Consider the following 22,016-nt stretch of genomic DNA (forward strand, 5'->3'; position numbering starts at 1 on the left):
CTCTAAACTGATTGGGTCTGCCTCTGGCATGTCGTTGTGGTCCAATTGGACCTCAGGATTGCTGGCAAGTTGCCCTAGGTCATCTGGACCCCTCCCTGCTCTTGACTTTCGAAAATCAAACTCACAAAGTAAGGAGGAGAAGTGAGGGTCCCAGCAGTTAAAAGCGCTGGGACTTACCTCCTAGAAGCCACTTGTGAGCTGTGTGACTCTGAGCAAGTTACCTAAGGGTCCTGCGCCTCAGCTACCATGTGCATGCAGTGTGGACAGTAAAGTACAGCAAGCCCAACGTGTTAGAGTCAGGTCAGGAGACAATACGTCCAGTGTCAGAATAATGCCTGGAGTGCTTAGTGAAAAGCATCCGAGTGCCCATCCTCTCAGACTGGTTTTGCACTGCAAATGCAATAGTAAAAGAAAAAGAAAAGACAAATTTTCTTGGTGTTCTACATTCCCCTATAAAGCTGATCAATAAATACTTAGTATAACAGTGCAACATGAAGAAGAATAAAACAGTACAGAAATATAAAACAGTGGAGGTCGAAAGAACTAGTACTTTTTTTTTTTCGACAAAATATCAGGGAAGACCTCTCTGAGGAAGTGGCAGAGAGTAGAGGGGACGTGGGAAGTGAGGAAATGCATCATGCTCATATCTAGGGGCAGAGAGCAACCAGGAGCAGTTGGAAGGTTCTGAGCAGAGAAGTGTCATGAGCTGACTTTAGTATGCGAAGAGTCATTCTGGTTGCCCCTGGAGAGTCTAAGCCCAAAGGAAGATGTGGAGACTTAAGTGATGAAGAAGAGGGAGGAGAGGACAACTTTGCCAGATTCAAGATATTTTCAAGTGGAAACCACAGATTTGCATATGGACAGGAAGTGAAGGAAAGAAGAAAAAGGGAATAGGATTACTGCAAGGTTGGCCCAAGCACTGGTGAATGGTGATATGCTTCACCTGGATAGTGTTTTATTTTTGCAGGGAAGCTCAAATTCTTGCTCAGCCACTGAGCAATGTAACTGTCTTTGTCAGTAATTTATGTGGCACAGGTCACTGCAGGATATGCAATGTATTGTAATGAAACAAGCCAATAGCACACAAAATAATCTCTCTTAATGAGTACAGGAATAACAGGCTCCATAACAATAATAGATCACTGATGCAGGCAGCATGTGTGTGTGTGTGTGTGTGTATGTGTAGGAAAAAAAGTCCTAATTTAGTGGAGGTGTACTGAAAGATCTCAGAAGAGTCTACCTTAAGACTTCTCACTATGGCATGCAGATTATTTCAAGCTAAGGTCATTTGAGGCCTACAGGCTCAAGAGGAACAATAACCACTCCCTTAACTACCTAGATGGATGAAAATGGGAGGTTTACTCAGATTTAGGGTTAGCTCCAGAAATGACCACTCTACCAGAGAAAGCCCCCTATGGCAGAACCACAATGTAATTACACAGCATCTGGGTCTTTGGTCGTATCAGTTATCCTCTCCTCATCATGTGAGCCCTCTTCTTTCTTGCAGCCCAGGCCCCTGTTTATTCCCTAGCACAGGATATATGCCCTTTCCCCACTGAGAAATGAAATCCTCATAATCTATGTAGATTTCCCATAAGTAAATAATTAAACTGCTTTTTTCTCCTGCTAATCTGTCTGATATTGCTTGGATTACTCAGCCAGTCCAAGAAGAACCTAGAAGGGAAGAAGGACATTTCCCTTCTCCCCTGGAGTGCCTGTCTGAGTTGGTACTCAGGCGTGTTACTCTGTTAGCCAGGGGCTGATGTCCAGTCTCCAGGCCAAAGCACAAGACTTTTGCTGCTAGAGCTTTATGCTGAGAGAGGGGAGGCACTGTGTTTATAGGCGAGATCCTTCAGGGGCTGCTGCATAGTTCCTCCTACCAGCAACAGAGATTATTAGCCTTTGCTGCAGCAGAGACTTTGCCGCAGGAACGGCTATTGCCCCAAGGTCTTTGAAGAAGTAATTAGATGAGATGTGTAGCCTTGCCCAGGCCACACATTCATAAACTTTCAGTATTTATTTTTTAAGATTTAGTTATTTATATATGCAAGAACTGGGTGTAAGCCAGCGGTCCAGGGGATGAGAGGATTCACCAGAGAGAGTGGGGAGCAGAACAGGCAGATCCGAGCAGCAGGCAAGGCAGAAGAGGTCTGCTGGGGCATGTGGGTTGCTCCCTAGCTGATTGGGGATTGAACTCATGCTGCAGTGGCTGGTAATATCTTGATAGTGCTGTCTTTAACTCCTGTGCAACCAGGAAGCCCCACATTTCTGTATTTAAAGTATTGATGTCCATTACAGCATGGACACCATTGTCATTATTATAGCGTCAGTGACATATAGTCCTCTCTATGTTCACACTGATAAGTACTTGGTAGCATCATGAGGTTTGTTGACATTATTATGCATATATTCCTGTCGATAAGCACTCAGGAGCATAACAACATTGCTGATATTACCCTGACATGCTCATATTGATAAGAAAGTCCTTATATCCATCTTTATTTTTTTTAAAGATTTATTTTATTTTTGCATACAAGAACTGGGGTACACGCCAAAGGTGTGGGAGGTGGTGAAAGGATTCATCAGAGAGAGTGGGGAGCAGAAATGGCAGACTCACTGAAATACACTGCTGAGGGGAGTAGCTGGTGAGACAGGAGAGGTCTGCTGGGCCATGTGGGTTGCTCCCTGGCTGGCCAGGGATCAAACTTGCGCTGCAGTGGCTGCCAATAGCTTAATAGTGCTGTCTTTAACCCCTGTGCGACCAGGGAAACCCCCTATCCAACTTCAAAACATTTTCATTAGGACCTCCCTGGTGGCATAGGGTTAAGTCTCAGCTCTATCACCAGTACGGCCTGAGTTTGATCCCCAGCCAGAGTGGTAACCCACATAAGACACAGCAAACCTCTCTGTCCTGTCCACAGTTACCATTAGCAATGTATTTCAGTAAATCTGCTCTGCTGCCCACTGTGTCTCTGATGAATCCTCTCACTCCCTCACTTCTGGCCTACATCCCAGTTCTACGCAAAAATAAAATTATAAAAATGAATAAATAAATAAAACATTTTCATTAAAGCAATTTACTCATAACAAGTTCAAACCATTCAAAAGAAGCTTTTAAAATATGGCTTTGACAATAAACCGATTCAATGCTATTCCAATCAAAATTTCAATGTCATTCTTCAAAGAAATAGAACAATTATTGATGAAATTCATATGGAATCACCAAAAACCCCGAATAGCCAAAGCTCTCCTGAAAAAAAGAAGGGAATGGAGGCATCACACTCCCAGACTTCAAACTATACTACCATGCCATAATCATCAAAACTGCATGGTATTGGAACAAGAACAGACATACAGACCAATGGAATCGAATAGAAAATCCAGAAATAAACCCACAGATTTATGGTCAACTAATCTTTGACAAAGGAGCAAAGACTATGCATTGGAGCAAAGAAAGTTTGTTCAATAAATGGTGCTGGGAAAACTGGGTCGCTACATGCAAAAGAATGAAGCTTGACCACTACCTCACACCATACACAAAAATCAACTCAAAATGGATTAAAGAACTAGACATAAGACCTGAAACCATAAAATATATAGAAGGAAATATAGGCGAAACACTACGTGATTTGCACATCAAAGACATCTTTACAGACACATCACCCAAAGCAGTGATAGTGAAGGCTAAGATAAACAGCTGGGACTACATCATATTAAAGAGCTTCTGCACAGCAAAAGAGACATTAACAAAAACAAAGAGAAACCCCACCAACTGGGAGAACATTTTTGCACCCAACACTAATGATAAAGGACTGATCACAAAAATCTGCAAAGAGCTGATGAGACTCAACAACAACAAAGAAAATAACCCAGTCAAAAAATGGGCAGAAGAGCTAAAAAGAAACTTCTCTGAAGAGGAAATGCAAATGGCCAACAGACATATGAAAAAATATTCAACATCACTTGTCATCAGGGAAATGCAAATCAAAACTACCATGAGATACCATCTTACACCAGTGAGAATGGCACATATTAAAAAAACTAGCAACAACAAATGTTGGCGAGGTTGTGGAGAAAAAGGAACTCTCCTGCACTGTTGGTGGGAATGCAAACTGGTCCAACCACTATGGAGAGCTGTGTGGAGATTTCTGGACCTACTAAACATAGAGCTTCCATATGATCCAGCAATTCCACTCCTAGGTATTTACCCAAAGGACACAGAAACATCAATTCCAAAGAGCACCTGCACCCCTATGTTTATAGCAGCACTGTTTACAATAGCTAAGCTTTGGAAACAGCCCGAATGCCCAAAAATAGATGACTGGATCAAGAAGATGTGGTACATATACACCATGGAATATTACTCAGCATTCAAAAAAGATAAACACATGCAATTTGCAGCAACATGGATGGCGCTGGAAGGGATCATGCTCAGCGAAATAAGCCAGAAAGAAAAAGAAAAATACCGGATGGTCTCACTCATAGCAGGAATCTAGAAAACTTAAATAAGGGGCCAGGAAAATGAATAACTATAAGAAAGTGAAAATCAAAATCAACAAAAAACTATGAACCAGAGACACTTTTTGGGGGGTGGGGGCCGGGAGGGGAGGGATTGGGGTCAGAATGGGGCATGTGCAGTTGTATGGGGGAATATAAAAATAAAATTTATTATTTAAAAATAAAATAAAATAAAAGATGGCTTTGAAATCCTAAGTCAGTACACAATAGATGGGGAAAACTGAGGGAGGTGGTAGTTTGGGGCAATGAGTCAGGAGTCCAATCTGATAATAACAGTAAGATGTTTGTAAACAGTAAGATGTTTGAAAAGAGGGGCCTCCCTGGTGGCACAAGGGGTGAAGATGCAACTCATGAAGCTATTTGTATCCACTGATCCCTGGCCAGGGAGCTACCCACATGGCGCAGCAGACCTCTCCTGCTGCTTCCCTCAGCACTGTATTTCAGTCAATCTGCCTGTTCTGTTCCTCACTCTGTCTCTGGTGAATCCTCTCAAACCCCCCACCCCCCACCCCCACCTCTGGCCTGTACCCCAGTTCTTGTATGTATAAATAAATAAAAATCTTAAAAAAAAAAAAAAAAGGAAAAGAGCATCAGCCATTTTGTAGTGGAAAGAAGTCACAATGGAGTCATAAACTTGGGACTTGATACTTAAGCCAGATGGCTGAATGAGGTGACCCAGGGGGTGAGTGTGGCTAAAACCTAACAGAGGGAATCCTAAGAGGAAATTTGGGAGGAGTGGTATGTCCAAGCCAGTGAATCACAAGAGACCGATCAACTCTGTCAATGGCTTATGGAGCAAGACAAGGATTGTGTGTTGGTCTTTAGATTTGGCAAAATGGAAGTCACTGATGACCGATAGAGTTAACCATCATCAGCATTGTTTATTTATGATACCAGACAGCAAGGGTCTCTAAAACTGGCCAAGGACACTGCCCAAATAGTTTACCAGTCACTGTCTGAGTTCTCACCTGCGTGCAAAATTGCAATACTACTCCAGCTCAGAGAACAACGATAATGGAACTTTTTTTTTTTAACAAACCAGGGAAAAGCAAGTAGTTACTGAGGCCAAAAAATGACCGTTTACCTTACCCGAAGCAGTATCCGGTGTTTTAAAGTACTAAACAAGAAAGGTCCCAAAATGGCGCCTTCCTGCCACTGAGAAGGCAGAGCTCCTCTCCTGAACCAAAGGCCCAACTCCCAAGATGGTGTCTTCCAGCCACTGCGGACCTGAATTACATGGCAGCCAGAGTGTAGGCCAGGTTCCAGCTCACAAAGACAACCAACAACACAATAGGAGATGCTCACCAGGGCTGCCGAGATGCCTCAGCACAACACCAAATAAGCGGCACTCGAAACAGCAGATGCAGTGGCCAAATGACCTGACAAAGGGCCATACTCACCGCTCAGCAGGGCACCCAGCTCTGGGTCTTTGCCTTCCCTGTCAGGCTGTACAGCAGCAAAACTGGGAACAGTTTCAGTCTCTTGGTTACTTGCAAAGCCTCCGGACTTTTCCTCTCTGAGGTTGGCTGCTGGAATCCTCTTAATGTCCTTCAGAGGCCTGCAACAGCGTTCTGGAAGATCAGCATGGTGGGGACAGAAATTGCTGACCCTGGAATTGCTGAAGATCTAAAAATCCTGAAATCCTGAATACTTTTTCACAGGAGCTGCCCCCACAATCCTCCACCCTCACTGATACTTTGTTCACATTTTCCCTGGAGCTATCCCTTCTCACCAGCAGCCCTCTCCACAGGGCACCATCTGTAACAGTCTGTTGTCAGCACTGGTTACACTTAGATATAATTTTTTTCATCCATTTATATACTTTCAGCTTACTTCTCTTTATAGTTACAAGTCAATGCTGTTCTGGTCAACTATGGGCTGCATATGCGATGGTGGTCCAATAGGCTGCACCATATAGCCTGGGTGTACAGTAGGCTGAACTACCTGGGGATGGGTACTTACACTATATGATGTTTGCATAGTGACTAAATTGCTGAGGGACACATTTCTCAGACGGTATCTGCCATAAGCAATGTGTGACTGTGCCATTATATTTTAAGTTCTCTAAAGATGAGACTATTTTTTAATTCTCAAAATAATAGTAATGACAAAACAACATTAGTATAGTAATATATAATAATGACAACCCAAAATATGTTTCCTATCTCAGGAGTCCCTGGCACATGGCAGATGTTAGTAAGTATGTATTGGGCAAATGAGTGGATGAATTGTGGAAGTAGCATACATACTGCTAGTTCCATTTCAGCATATGCCATATATAATATTTTTCTTTTTTAAAAGATTTTTAAAATTTATTTATGCATACAAGAACTGGGGTGGAGGCCAGAGGTGCAGGGGATGAGAGGATTCACCAGAGACAGAGTGAGGAGGAAAACAGGTGGAGCTACTGAAATACACTGCTAATGGGGAGCAGCAAACGAGACAGGAGGGGTCTGCTGTGCCATGTGTGTTAGCTCCGTGGCCAGGGAAGGAGCTGATGATGCATTGGCTGGCGATAGCTTGATAGCACTGAGACTTTTTAACTCCTGTACCACTAGGGAGGCCCAATAACATTTTTCTAAATATCAGTTTCCTAAATGTTTATTTTCCTCCTCAGGTATAAACATTCGGAGATTGATTTCTTCAGCATAAGACATTGAGCTCTCATGGTTATTTTGTTTATAAAAAAATCTACTGGTGGCCTCCCTGATGGCACAGAGGCTAAAGTCTCAGTGCTATCAAGCTATCTCCAGCTACTGCGGTGTCGTTATATCCTGACCAGGGAGCTAATCCTCATGGCGCAGCAGACCTCTCCTGTCTGGCCCACTCCTCTCGGCAGTGGATTTCAGTGGATCCATCTGTTCTGTTCCCCACTCTGGTGAATCCTCTCACCCCCTGCACCTCTGGCCGGAACCCTAGACTTTGTATGCATAAATAAATAAATCTTTAAACAAAAATCTATTGGAAAATTTAAATGAATGTACTCATTTTCTGTCCCTACCACCTAGCACTGTGTCTCCCACCTAAAAAGAATTTAGTAAATATTAATGAGATAAGTGGATAACATTTACATTAAAGAAACTGAGTACACTTTTATTGTTTGAGATTTAATTCTCAATTCATCTGTGTTCATGCACTTGGAAATAACAGCACCCACTTATTAACTATTTAACACGTATTGACTATTTTATATAAAATACATAATTTAATTCTTGCACTTTGGTTGCAAGTGATAGGAAATATGACCTAAGCTTTTTTTTTTTTTTTTTTTTTTTGGTGGGACCCTCGCCCGTGGCCGGGGATCGAACTGGCACTGCAGAGGCTGCGGGCAGCCTCGCAACACAGCGCTCAACAGCGCCACCAGGGGAGGCCCGACCTAAGCTTTTTGAGCAAAAAAGAAAATTTACTGGTAAGTTGCATTACTATACTCAAAGCTTTTGTGGTGTTCTTTGCACTTGGACATGGATCTTGAGTCTGTGAATTTGTTCTGTCCAATGATATGCAAAAGGGAAGCAAATGCTAGGTAGATGGTATAAAAGTCAGTGCTTATTTTACCTATTCTTTTTTCCTCTCTTAGAACAACTGGTCATTTTCCAGATGATGGCTCCATCATTCTAGGACTCAGCTATAAAGCAACAATCAAAAACATTCCAGAAGAAAGAAACATTGAGTGATCAGAGCCACCTAGCCTTGACATGAGTGTCTTGACATGGATTGTTTCTAGACCAGTTTAAGTCATTGGTGATATTAGTTCATATGAAATAATGTTATCTTCACTTATTTATATATTATGAATAAATTAGAAAATAAAAAAATGAATAACTATGAAATTAAAAAAAATCTAGTACAGTTTGTAGCTAATCCATGTAGTGTGAGAAATAAATCTTTATTTTTATAAGCCCCTGAGCTTTGGCAGGAATTAGTTATTGCATAAACAGCATAACTTAGCCATTCCTGACAGTCACTTAAATGAAAAGTCCACAAGAATGGCTGATTTTAGGCACTATCAACAAGGACTTAAAGTCCTAATGTCTCCCCTTCTCTGTATCTCTTCACTGTACCTCTTGTTATGAGGACTTTATCTTCAGCCTCCCTATAGTTCTCCACAGTTTCAGAATCTTCTGAGTTGGCAGGAGGAATACAGCAGCTCTAAACTATATCCAATGCTCAGCTTCACAGCCTATGGACAGAGAATCTGCGCACAAATAAAGATCCTGGTGTTTAGCTATCATGATCTGGTTGACAAGATTGGTTCACAGGCCCAACCCTGAGCTTGTCATTGTAGATGTCAGGAGATAGAATAAATCATGTGGAAGATCTGTCTGCAGTGTGGGACAGAATCTCATCCAAGCACATTGAAGTATAGGCCTCCCCAAGATGTTCATATAGATCTAGCCAAGTTGTGTCACTTTGGCATGTGGATTATTTTTCTGAGGTTAATTGAAGCCCGTAAGCTCACAAGAAATGCTTACATTCCTTTAACTACAATGATGAATAAAAATTTAGAATTTTTAAAAAGATTTATTTTATTTATGCATACAAGAACTGGGGTACAGAAGTGTGGGGGGCGAGAGGATTCACCAGAGAGAGTAGGGAGCAGAACAGGCAGATTAACTGAAATACACTGCTGAGGGGAGCAGTGGGCGAGGCCTGCTGCGCCATGTGGGTTGCTCCCTGGTCGGCTGGGGATCGAACTTGTGCTGTAGTGGCTGGTGGTAGCTTGATAACGCTATGTTTAACCCCTGCGCCACCAGGGGTACCCTCAAAATTTAGAATATTACCCAGATTTATGATTTTTACCAGAAATAAACTTTCAAGTGGAGAAACCTATCAATATATTGTAATAAGGAAACCTCTAGTTACATAGAGCATCTGGAGTTTATCATATGAATTTCCTTCAAATCATGTGAGCCCCTCCCTTTCTTCTTCATGTCCCAGGCCTGTTCCATCCCCTAGCTCAGGATATATGCCCCTCACTTTGCCCCATTTGCTTTAGAATCTATATCCATGTAGATTCTCCCTACACATATAATTAATTTTGTTCTTTTTTGCTACTAACCTATCTGATGTTAATTGGATTGCTCACCCAAACCGAGAAGAACCCAGAGGGCTGTAGGAGGAAATTTCCTCTGCCCCTACAACATGTACTGAAAGTGAAGAGTAGGTAGATCCCAAATGAAAATTAGATGTATAACTTGTTGCAAGAAGTGGCGAAAGGAAGCTAATGGGAGAAGTAACAAGTCTTCTTTGCTTAATTCACGGAAAATAAGTATTATTTCCATTTTGTGGGTAAGAAATCAAGACTTAGAGGGTTTTGGAACTTGCTTGAAGTTACATGTCATGTAAGTGGCAGGATTTCAATGTTGGTCAATTTGACTAGAAAACCTTTTTTTTATTTTAAAGATTTATTTATTTATTTATTTGTTTGTTTATTTTTTACATAGAAGAAATGGGGTGTAAGCCAGAGGTGAGGCTGGGGTGAGAGGATTCACCAGAGACAGAGTGGGGAACAGAACAGGTAGACTTGCTGAAATGCACAGCTGAGAGGAGCAGTAGGCAAGACAGGAGAGGTCTGCTGCACCATATGTGTGTTAGTTCCCTGGCTGGGGATCGAACTCAGGCCATAGCAGTGATAGCATGAGAATGCTGAGACTCATGATTTGTCTCAAAATACAGGTAAGTAAATGGAATAGCCCACGGTTTCATTCCACTGCACAACCAAGTGTAATGAGCTTCTATTTCTTTTTCTCTTACTCAGAGAACATCCAGGTAAAAAACAGAAAAGCAATTGAAATTGTCATCATTTCTTTAAAGTCAAATTTTGAAGATTATTTATATTTTTTACCTCATACTATTGGCTTATTTTTCTTTGTTACTAGTTTTTCCCTAACAATTAATTGTGGTGTGTAAGAGAATGAAAGAAAGGAAAGAAAATCAAATCTCCTAACTATCAGTTTATGTTAATGTCGCTTTTGCTGTACAGAAGATCTTCAATTTGATGTAGTCCCAGCTGTTTATTTTTCCCTTCACTTCCTTTGCTTTGGGTGATATGTCTTTGAAAGATGTTACTGAGGTGCATGTCATGTAGTGTTTCACCTATATTTTCTTCTATATATTTTATGGTTTCAGGTCTTATGTCTAGTTCTTTAATCCATTTTGAATTATGAACCTCAGAAATTTTTAATGACTTGCTCAAGATAAATGGATGGCCCAAAATCAAAACACGGCTCCCTTTTATGCTCTCTTTCCATCAAAGAGCAATGACTCAAAGTGAGTTAGAAAAGGAGTAATAAGGGACCTTCCTGATGGTGCAAGGGGTTAAGCACAGCACTATGAAGCTATCCGCAGCCTCTACAGCACGAGTTTGATCCCCGGCCGGCCAGGGAGCTACACACATGGTGTAACAGACCTCTCCTGTCTGGCCCACTCCTCCCCTCAGCAGTGTATTTCAGCCATTCTGCCTGTTCTGTTCCCTTCTCTGTCTCTGGTGAATCCTCTCACACATACCTCCCCAACATCTCTGGCCGGTACCCCAGTTCTTGTATGCATAAATAAATAAATCTTAAAAAAAAAAAGAAAAAGGAGTAATAAGAGAGAGGTAGAGCCTACAGAAGGTCATCATGGAACACAAGAAACTAAAGAAAGGAAGAATAAACCAATTAGGAGGAGGAAAGAAGGCAGATCTGAGTTCAATTTTTAAGGGTCAGGTAGGACACACAAGAAGAAGCAGGGACATCACAATTGCATTGCCTTCCACCGCCATCTTCATTTAGACTTGCCTCTGTTTTAACCTTCAAACCTCTGAGTTCAAAGCTCATCCTCTGTGCTATTTACCCAGAATTGCCCTTAGATAGAACAAATGAAAAACATTTCATAATTTTGCTTATTTTATAATTGTGCTCCACACAAGCCCCATGGTGTCCAAGTGGCTCCTGGCACTTGGTTCTTTACAAATGGACAAGAGCAATATAAGTCTGTGGGAGAAAGACAATCTATAATTTCATTAAGCACATGAAATGGTAGTTTTGGATTTTAACTTTAGATGGCAGTATTAGTCAACCAAATCTTTAAATTTATGAAGCAATGACCAGTTTTTCAATCTAGCCTACCAACCTCATTTAAAAATGGTTCTGAGGACCTTCCCCGTGGCGCAGTGGTTGAGCACTGGGTTGCGAAGCTGCCTGCAGCCTCTGCAGCGCCGTTTCGTTCCCCGGCTGCTCCCTGGCCACCAGAGGAGGGGCCCACATGGCGCGCAGACCTCTCCTGCCGCCCGCTGCTCCCCTCAGCAGTGTACTTCAATCCTTCTGCCTGTTCTGCTCCCCGCTCTGGCTCTGGTGAATTCTCTCACCCTCCCGCGCTTCTGACGGTACCCAGTGCTTGTATAAATAATAAATAAGGAAATCTTTTAAAAAAATAATAAATAAAAATGGTTCTGAGTATTTATGTTGACAATTCCAAAGGTGATAATTAGTGAGATCTGAATATTAAAGTTATTTTTATATAGAGGAAATAACACATGCACTTTTCAATGATATTAAATGCTTCCCCAAATTCCTTAGCTATTGATTTTTTTCTCTCCTACCCCCCCAAAAAAAAGAAGATATTTTAATAGTTGTCCTTTCCATTTAAGTAGCATAAGAAAAATACATGTTTCTTAGGTAAGAGGCCAGTAAACTTTCTGTATACTGAAGGGTCAGATATAAGGCACAGAACAAATATTTTAGTCTTTGCAGACCATACATGATCTGTCACAATTAAATTCTGACATAGCAGCATGAAAATAACAGCCAATAAATAAATGTGGTGGCTGTGGTCCATTAAAACATCATTTATACACTGAAATTTGAATTTCACATAATTTTTATGTGTACTAAAAGTTTTCTTTTTTTAATGTTTTCAACCAATAAAAATACAAAATCCATTCTTAACTCACAGGTCATACAAAAACAGAAGAGAGGGGATTAGGCCACATTTGACTTGTGAGTTTTAATTTGCCAGAACTTGATCCAGGTTTAGAAGTCATGCATGATGGTAACTTTAGGGAATTTATTCCACAGAAGTAAAGGCATATTTATAAATAAGAATAGTTGTGGAAGGATATTGATTAAATGAAATTATCTTTTTTTTTAAAGATTTATTTATTTATACATACAAGAATTGGGGTACAGGCCAGAGTTGTGGGGGTTGAGAGGATTCACCAGAGACAGAGTGGGGACCAGAACAGGCGGATTGACAGAAATACACTGCTGAGGGGAGCAGTGGGCAAGTCAGGAAAGGTCTGCTGTGCCATGTGTGTCACCTGGGGATCGAACTCATGCCGTAGTGGCTGCAGATAGCTTCATAGGTTGTGTCTTAACCCCTTGCGCCACCAGAGAAGCCCCTAAATGAAATTATCTTTACTAGAAAAATGTATGAATAAATTGTGACAAATTCATACAATTAATTATTATAGAGTCATTAAAAAGAGTGAATTAGATCTATCCTAGTGGTCATGGAGGAATTTTCATAACATAATTATACACAAGAAGAGCACTTTTGAGAAAGGTGTCTTCTTTGTCCCATTATTTATTTATTTATTTATTAAGATTTATTATTCATGCATGTAAGAACCAGGGTACAGGTCAGATGTGCCAGACGGCAAGAGGATTCATCAGAGACAGCGGGGAACAGAACAGGCAGACTGACTGAAATACACTGCTGAGGGGAGCCGCAGGCAAGACCGGTGGGGGGCTCTTCCACACCATGTGGGTAGCTCCCTGGCCGGGGATCAAACCCGCGCTGCAGAGGCTGCAGACAGCTTCACTTAACCACCTGCACCACCAGGGAGGCCCCTGGTTGACTAATACTGCCATCTAAAGTTAAAATCCAAAACTACCATTTCATATGGTAGTTTTAAAACTGAATAATCCTGGGACCTCCCTAGTGGTGCAAGGGGTTAAGTATGCATAAATAAGTAAAATAAATCTTTTAAATAAAAGCCCATTTAAAAAAAATAAGTAATGGGGCCTCCCCGGTGGTGCAGCGGTTGAGCGCTGGGTTGCGAAGCTGCCCACAGCCTCGGCAGCGCCGGTTCGATCCCCGGCTGCTCCCCGGCCACCAGAGGAGGGTCCCACATGGCGCGCAGACCTCTCCTGCCGCCCGCTGCTCCCCTCAGCAGTGTACTTCCGTCCTTCTGCCTGCTCTGCTCTCCGCTCTGGCTCTGGTGAATTCTCTCACCCTCCTGTGCTTCAGTGCTTGTATAAATAAATAAATAAATAAATCTTTAAAAAAAAAAAAATAAGTAATGAATCTCCCGTTTGATTCCACAAATAAGGCTTGTTGGAGGGGGAGTTGGGAAGAAAAGAGACATAAGATTACACTTAAGTTAAATTATTTTTTACAAGTATGATTGGATTAAAAAAAAGGCCATAAAATTATAATTATCAAAATGTTAATTAGTGGTGGTTATTATGGGATGGTAGAATTTCAAATTGTGTTTACTGTTTTCTATAATTTCATTTATTCTTTGATTTTTATAGTAACTATTACTTATATGCTCTCAGAAAAATAATATAGCTAATTTTACTTCAAAGAAAATTTTTAATTTTAATGTTCATAGAAATGTTTTCTAAAATATTTAAAAAGTTGGAAACAACCTAAATACCTAATACTAGGAAAGACCACTACTAAATATTTTGGTGCATCTGTGCAAGAGAGTACTACTTTGATTTGGTCAAAGACTTCATGGTGGGGATGCTAGACTTTAGCAATGGGTAGGCCCTTTGCAATTCCAGACTTGTTTATCCCAACTGAGGATCATAAGAGAGACCTCATATAACTTTGTGGATTTTCCTTACTTGTAAAAATTGGAATACCAGGGCCTCCTTGGTGGTGCAAGGGGTTAATTATCAGCACTATGAAGCTATCAGTAGCCACTGCAGCATGAATTGGAAGCCCAGCCAGGGAGCTAACCCACATGGCACAGCAGACCTCTCCTGTCTTGCCTGCTGCTTCCCTCTGCAGTATATTTCAGTAGACCTACCTGTTCTGCTCCCCACTTTGTCTCTGGTGAATCCTCTCACCCCCTCACATACACTTCTGGCCTCCACTGCAGTTCTTGTATGCATAAATGAATAAAATAAATCTTTTTAAAAAATTGGAGTATCAACTTTGTTATCTCAGTGCTTAACAGAGTATGGGCTCATTAAATATTATCTAATTGTTATTTTAGAAGCTTATATGGAATTTTCAAATGTTTATGCAATGAGTATATATTTTTTCATAATGAAAGAGCCATTTCTTTTCTCTACTTCAGAATTAATAAAGTAATATAGAGAGAATGTCTAGCATAGTTCCTGGAAGTAGTGTCTGTTCACTAAGGTAATTACTACTATGCATCCTTGTGTAGCACTATAATGAAGAAGCAAGTGAAAACAGAGCAAACTAAAACCAGGCCTGAGAAGGACTGCAACTTGACTGAAGTCTATTGCTCAAGAGAGAACTTCAATGGTTTAACTTTCTTGAAAATATTCTTCAAGGGGGCATTATTGCTTTGCAGGTTTAGACTTAATTTTATCAAGGGGTATGGTTTGGGGTATATCCAGAAAATGGATATCTTAGGGATGATTACAGGAATAGCCATCAACAGTCTGGAGGAACTTATTAGGGGTCCACAGTGAGGCAGAGCTTCCTCAAGAAATTCCTACTCTTACTCACTCATACAAAGACAGCTGTCCAGAGAAGGAGAAAGGCAGTGAGCATGCCCCACTGCCTCATAAAGCCTCTCAGTATACAATGTGATTTATTTCTATTTATTCAACTTATGTGTATTTAATAGCAGTTTGCTTCCAGGCAAGATGCTGCGGGTGGAGGACATAGTATTCAGGGGAGAAAATGATCCTACCCACCCTGCCCTCTTCTTGTCCTTGTAAATTTGGAAGAGAGAGAGTCAATAGAAAGATAGAACTGTGATAAATGCTGGTAAGGAAAGGTATATTGTGCTACAAAATTATGTAATAGATTTGATTTGGTGAAAGACTTCATGAAGTTTTCCTGGAGGAAATAATGCCAGTTGATGATGGGAAGCATCAGCCCTCCAGACAGAGTGAACACATAGTCCAATGGGCCTACAGTGGGAATAAAACACCCTTGAGGAGATAACTGCAGAGTGACTGAAGAGGTCTAAGATGAGCTAATAAGAGCTTGCATATCTGCTAAGTAAGTTCTAAATGTGTCATGTGAGTCCTCACAACAAACTTAAGTGAAGATAACTATTATTATTTCCATTTTAATGATGAAGAAATCGAGGCACGGAGAAGTTAAGCAACTTATCTAAGGCCATACAATTAGGAAGTGGAAGAGCTGAAATACAATTAGTTTGGACAAGCAGGACGGAACCAAAACATGCAGTGATTCATAAGGCAGTATCAAAAATTTTGATCTTTATAATGAGAAAAAGGAAGTTGCTGAAGTGTTAATGAAAGAGTAGAGCTGTGCACACGTGGGAATGCAAGTCTTATCGGAATATATTTGCATTTCAAAGAAATCACTTGAGCCTTAGTGTGAGAACTACTAGAAAGGAGGGAAAGAATGGATACTGGGGCCTCCCTGGTGGCACAAGGGGTTAAGTCTCAGCACTATGAAGCTATTGGCAGCCACTGCAGCATGAGTTTGATCCCTGGCCAGCGAGCTACCCACATGGTGCAGCAGACCTCTCCTGATTCACCTGCTGCTCCCCTCAGCAGTGTATTTCAGCCAATCTCCTGTTCTGCTCCCCACTCTGTCTCTGGTGAATCCTCCCCCTCCCCTCTGGCCCGTACCCCAGCTCTTGTATGCATAAATAAATAAATCTTAAAAAAAAAAAAAAAAAGAATGGATACCGAGAAACCAATTAGGAGATGACCATAGCTGTCTGGTATGAGGTGATGGTAACAGGGTTAGCAAGTTGTTCCTGGAAAAGTATAGAGTGGATGTATTTGAAACATATTTTGGAAGGAGGTAGATTAGGAGTGGTAAGGGGCTGAAGAGAATGATGTGTCAGTCATGATCCCTACGTGTCTGTAACTAGGTGGATATTCGTGTCACAGGACACTGAAAGAGGAAAAAACCTGGGCATGGAAGGAATGTCATGATTTTGAGGTGTCTTAAGATGCCTCCACAGGCGATGTCAAGGCAAGAGTTGTTTTTGTGGATCTGGAGCTCAGATAGGTCTGTATAAGAGGTTTTAATTTGGGAGTCATCTGTGATAAGTGGTGAATGGATGAGATGGCATAAGGAAAGTGACACATGAGAAGAGAAGATTGCTGAACACAGCGCGGAAGCCCAAGCTTCTCTTGGCCTCAGTTCAGTCCTTCCCAAGATTTTTGCTTACTAATCCACACCCTCTCCTCTGTAAGAGCAAAACAAGTCTAACTAGAAGTTAGGAACAACATATCAAAAAAAATAATAGATGATATTGAGTTTATGCTCGGGATGGCTTCATTTTCTTCCTTTTATTAAATTTGAAGCTTCCCTTCTAAAAGGAAATAATTAATCTAATAATTTTATTGTGTTTCAATCCACTTATATCTCCTTAATACTCAAAAAGCATTTTCCCGTAAAATGAAAACTTAGATTCGGCACACTCAGAAAGTAACTTGCCAATAATGCTCCCAAAGTCCTGGAAAAATTGTTTCAGCTTGTACAGGAGCTGGTCTTACAGACATGGAATAATTTGAGCACTTGAACATGTTGGCTCTTTTTCTTAAGTTGTGATTACCAGAGTTAATATTTCATTCACAGCCCGTCATTGAACAACAACTGGGGGAAATACACATCATGTTCTTACACTTTAGATCCATGCTATCATTCAAATAGCTTTGGCACAGATAGTTATCAGATATGAAATTAAATTTTCACACTCTAAAGATAACAAAAGAAAACTCTTTCAGTTTAGAAACAATTGTAAGATGAGCTTTACCAGGCTCCCTGGTGGTGCAAGGGGTTAAGACGCAACCTATGAAGCTGTTGGCAGCCACTGCAGCATGAATTAGATCCCTGGCCAGGGAGCTACTCACATGATACAGCAGACCTCTCCTGACTCGCCTGCTACTCCCCTCGGCAGTGTATTTTCATCAGTCTGCCTGTTCTGTTCCCCCTCTGTCTCTGGTGAATCCTCTCACCCCCGCCACACCTCTGGCCTGTACCCCACTTCTTGTATGCATAAATAAATAAATCTTTGAAAAAAAATCAGGATGAGCTTTATCATCACAGTTCATCAGTGAAGTTTTTTTGTCATTCTGATGGGGCATTGTAAAGTAACTGAACAATGCAGTGATTTACACTAGAGATGAGAGGATGAGATATGCGAGTGTATCAACAAAGAAATAATTATAACTCCGGTTTTGTGTCAAACTATTTATCAAAAGTGCATGTACAGTGAGCCAGACACATTGAGTCATAGGGCAAGATAGGATAATCAGGTAACTTTAGGGAGATCGTAGGTGGGGACTTCAGGAGAGTTAAGGAAGGCTCCAGAGGTAAGGACAAGAGGGATAAAGGAAAGGGCAGCTGATTCTGATGGGAGATAGTCAAACACCCCAGGGCTAAGGTCAACAGGACATTCCGATGGGGGACAATGAAGAAACAAAGATAAGGGCTGGGACACAGAGACTTAGTTCTGGGCACAGAGACATTTAGGCAGTGAGTGAGACCACCGAGAACTAACCAGTCACAAAGAGACTGATGGGGCTTTAGAATAATTAGGGAAAGAATGTCTATATTCCCTGAGACACAGCTCTACTTCGGCTTCCTCGCCCCTCCCTGGCCTGGTTTCATGGCCTGGGAGTCCCACTTTATTTCTGTTCTTTTTCTCCTCAATAAACTTTTTCTTTCTCTAAACAAATCTGTCTCTTCTCATTTCCTTGACTGAGAGTCTGCGAAGTTCCTGCTGTGGCTTCGTGAGACATCAACCCTTGGGGGTCTAGTGGCTGGGGCTCAGCGCTGCCCCTGCAGCCTGAGATCCCTTCCTGGCTGGGAGACTAGGCCAGAAAACCTGCAATTTCGGTATCAATATGCCAGCAGGAACCACAACACAGATGGCATACCCAATTAGGAGAGTCCAATAGGCTGGTAAACAGGATCATTTATAAAAGTGTGAAGGATAGAGGATTTGACAAGGATAAAGCAGTAATAGTCTGGAACTATTATCTCCAGGCCTAAAGGTGATAGTTAAGAAAAAGTAAAAAACCTAGATAGAAAACTCAAATAGCGGGGGTGAGCTATGATCACTGGTGGAAATATTGTCATTTTTGGGGCTGTTGGGTTTGGAAAGCGGGGTCCTTGTGTTCACTCTGGGAAAGTTTCACCAGAACTCCCCTTTGAGCGGCATGCGCTGAGTTTCTTCACAACACAGAGACATTATTTATATACAAAAAGGCAAGTTTATTATAAAAGGGAGAGAAGACTAAATGACACTTGCATGGAAATAAGCAGGCAGAAAGATCTGACCCAAGAGGGACAGGTTTGCTAAGAGAGAGACCTGCATGGTTGCAGGAAGGCAGCCTTGAGGAGAGCTGCCTCTGCTGAGGGAGGTCAGTGAGAAGTCCCAGTATGACCCCAGCTGCCACCCTGTGGAGGGACAGAGAGTTGGCGGAAAGGAACACCTGCATAGTCACAGGTGGGCAGAAGGACTGCTGCCCTGTGCCAGAGCAGAGATTGCACTGATATAGTCTTCTCTTTGGGAAGGGCTCACCCCTTCTTGGAGTGGCTTGTTTGTTGTTGACTTTGGATAAACTATGTATAATTTGAAAGGGACCAGATTTCTACAGCGGCCCTCAGTCTCCATATCTTCACCTTCAGGTCTGTGCTCCTGATACCCGCTACAGCAGTCTGATACTAGCTTGTGTCTGGTGGATCTTAATTCCTATAGCTGGGTTAATGGCTATATTAATCCCTTCTACCCCACTCCTTGTATGAGTCAGGTTCTAGTCTTGTTGTAACAGGGTGGTCCCCAGGAAAGGGGGAAGTTCCAGATTCCCTGTCCCACGCAAGGGAGGGTGGAGCTGAGCAGGAAGAGGAGAAGCTGAAGAAGAGACTGAGGAAGGGAGCAGGATGGAGCCAGGAGACCTGGAGGAGGCGCATGGAGCCTAGAGACACGTGGTCTTTTGGTCGTGGACGGGGTGACACAGATATGGGTGTGCCGTGGACCAGCACAGCGGTAGACTTGCAGGACTGTCTCAGGATTTGAGAAACTGTGAGGATGCTCAAGGAATCGGCGCATAAATAACAGACAGACACACAAATGACAAACAGACACACTTCAAGAGTGAAGATCTGAATGTAATTTGCTCAAAGTCATCATACACTTTTATACCTATTTTAACAATGGATGATTTCATACAATTTAATTCTTTCTCAGCATAAAATACTTTGTAAGGCATAAGACATTTACTTTATTATTCACGTGCATGTGATCGCTGTTCCATGACATGGCACAGTAAACAATCTCCAGGTACTGAATCTACACAATCACTTTTGCCTACACCGAACAGCATTCTTTAAGCTAGCTTTTCTTGATTCGTATCCCAAAACCACAATGATCAAAAGGCATTAATATTTACCTACTGGCACCTCCTACTTTTAGTAATCACGAGCAATATGTTCTCTACGTAAGCATTTTGATTTTTATGGTGTTGTCTCATGTGAGAAGTATTATGATTATTATAAAACTACCATTGCCACACACTATTTTCTTTATCATGCATTTCCTGAAACTGATTGTACACATATAAGGAAAAGGCAAAGTAAGTGAAAAAAGTAGTATGATTATAGACAGGTTGCTAGGTTGCTACTTATTCTGAAACAATGGCTATCTGACTAATGGTAAAACTGCTTTGTCGGTAATTCCATCAGGCTTGTTTGCAGGTGACGTTCTTAGCAGCCTTGCTTCCGTCAAAGGAGGGGTTAATTACTGCGGGCTTGTTGCCTAAATTAGGCTTATAGGCATGTGGACCTTGTTTGATCTGAACGCCAAAGTTTATCATAATAAAGCCCCTCGGGGACTGCGCCTGTCTTAGGTCGTCAGGAGTCACAGACATGAGGCTGGCCAGTGCCTTCTTTAGTCTGCCCCCGATCTTACCCGTCATTGACTGTCCAGTCCAGCGCACAGGGGAAGGGGGTCTTACTCACTCTGATGTGTCTGAGTGAAAGCCTCCCTCTTTCCAGTAAGTTCACTGGCCTCCCTCTTTCCAGTCAGTTTACTGGCCTTCCTCTTTCCAGTCAGTTTACTGGCGTTCAGCGGCAGAGGCTGCCGCATGGGTGAGACCAGTGGGGAGGTGACAATGGCAGCTTTTATCTTGATGTTGATTTTGCTCTTTTCCTTCTGGGCTTGTTTGGTTGTTTCTGACTCTTTTCTGTGGGTCCCCACTGGAAGGTGCTTTAGACTTGTGGCAGGCTTTGGGGCCTTGCTCTGGGCCAATCCCATATGGATGGACTTTTACCCACTAGGGGACGGGTAACTTTGGGTGCTTCATTTAGAAACTGGACTCTTTGCCTTACCTGTATTGTTTCCTAGTTTTATTAAAGATCCTTCCCATTAAAGTCTCATATGTTTTGTGTTGATGCGGCGGATGGCAGAACCCATTTAGAATGGGCAGGTTTGCGGGACTTGGGCTGCCCCTCTACCTGTCCTATAACATTGTGATGCCTCTTTTTTTTTAAGTTTTCTTTTCTTTTCTTTTTTTTTTTTTAAATAGAGGCATGTTTTATTTATTTATTGTTTGTTTGTTTGTTTTTGTTTATACATGCACTGGGTACAGTCAGAAGCGCGGGAGGGTGAGAGAATTCACCAGAGCCAGAGCAGGGAGCAGAGCAGGCAGAAGGACCGAAGTACACTGCTGAGGGGAGCAGCGGGCGGCAGGAGAGGTCTGCGCGCCATGTGGGACCCTCCTCTGGTGGCCGGGGAGCAGCCGGGGATCGAACCAGCGCCTCAGAGGCCGCGGGCAGCTTCGCAACCCAGCGCTCAACCGCTGCGCCACCGGGGAGGCCCTCTTTTTTAAGTTTTCTATTTTTTTTCTCCATCGGAAGGACACAGCCATCTTTTAGTGAGGCAACCAGGAGAGTAAATAAGCTCACTTCACACTCCCTTCTGCTGGCTGGAGGGGAAGGGAGTAAGTCCAGTACAGATGTAATCAATTCAGGTCAGCCTCTGGGATAGACCAGCAGGGTGGGTGGAGAAGAGTAGGAAGGAACAGGAAAAACAGAAGATATTGAGTACAAAGAGGACTGGCAAATAAATAACTAAAATCAGTGACTAAAATCTGCTGGAGTGGGTGTGGGTGGTTGCATTGATTTCATATAAGGATATTTGAAAGGTTGACTTAAAAAGTTTCACAGTAGTTTTATGTCTTTAATGAATAATAAGGTTAAAATTAAGACCCCACCCCTTGCCCAGCAGGAAGGTTTGGGAGGCTTGACTATGTAAAGGGAATTGATAAGGTTGCTATGGGAACCCAACCCTAAGACTGATCACTTTGACCATG

This window comes from Talpa europaea, assembly GCF_964194135.1.
Source record: "Talpa europaea genome assembly, chromosome: 5".
Taxonomy (NCBI): domain Eukaryota; kingdom Metazoa; phylum Chordata; class Mammalia; order Eulipotyphla; family Talpidae; genus Talpa; species Talpa europaea.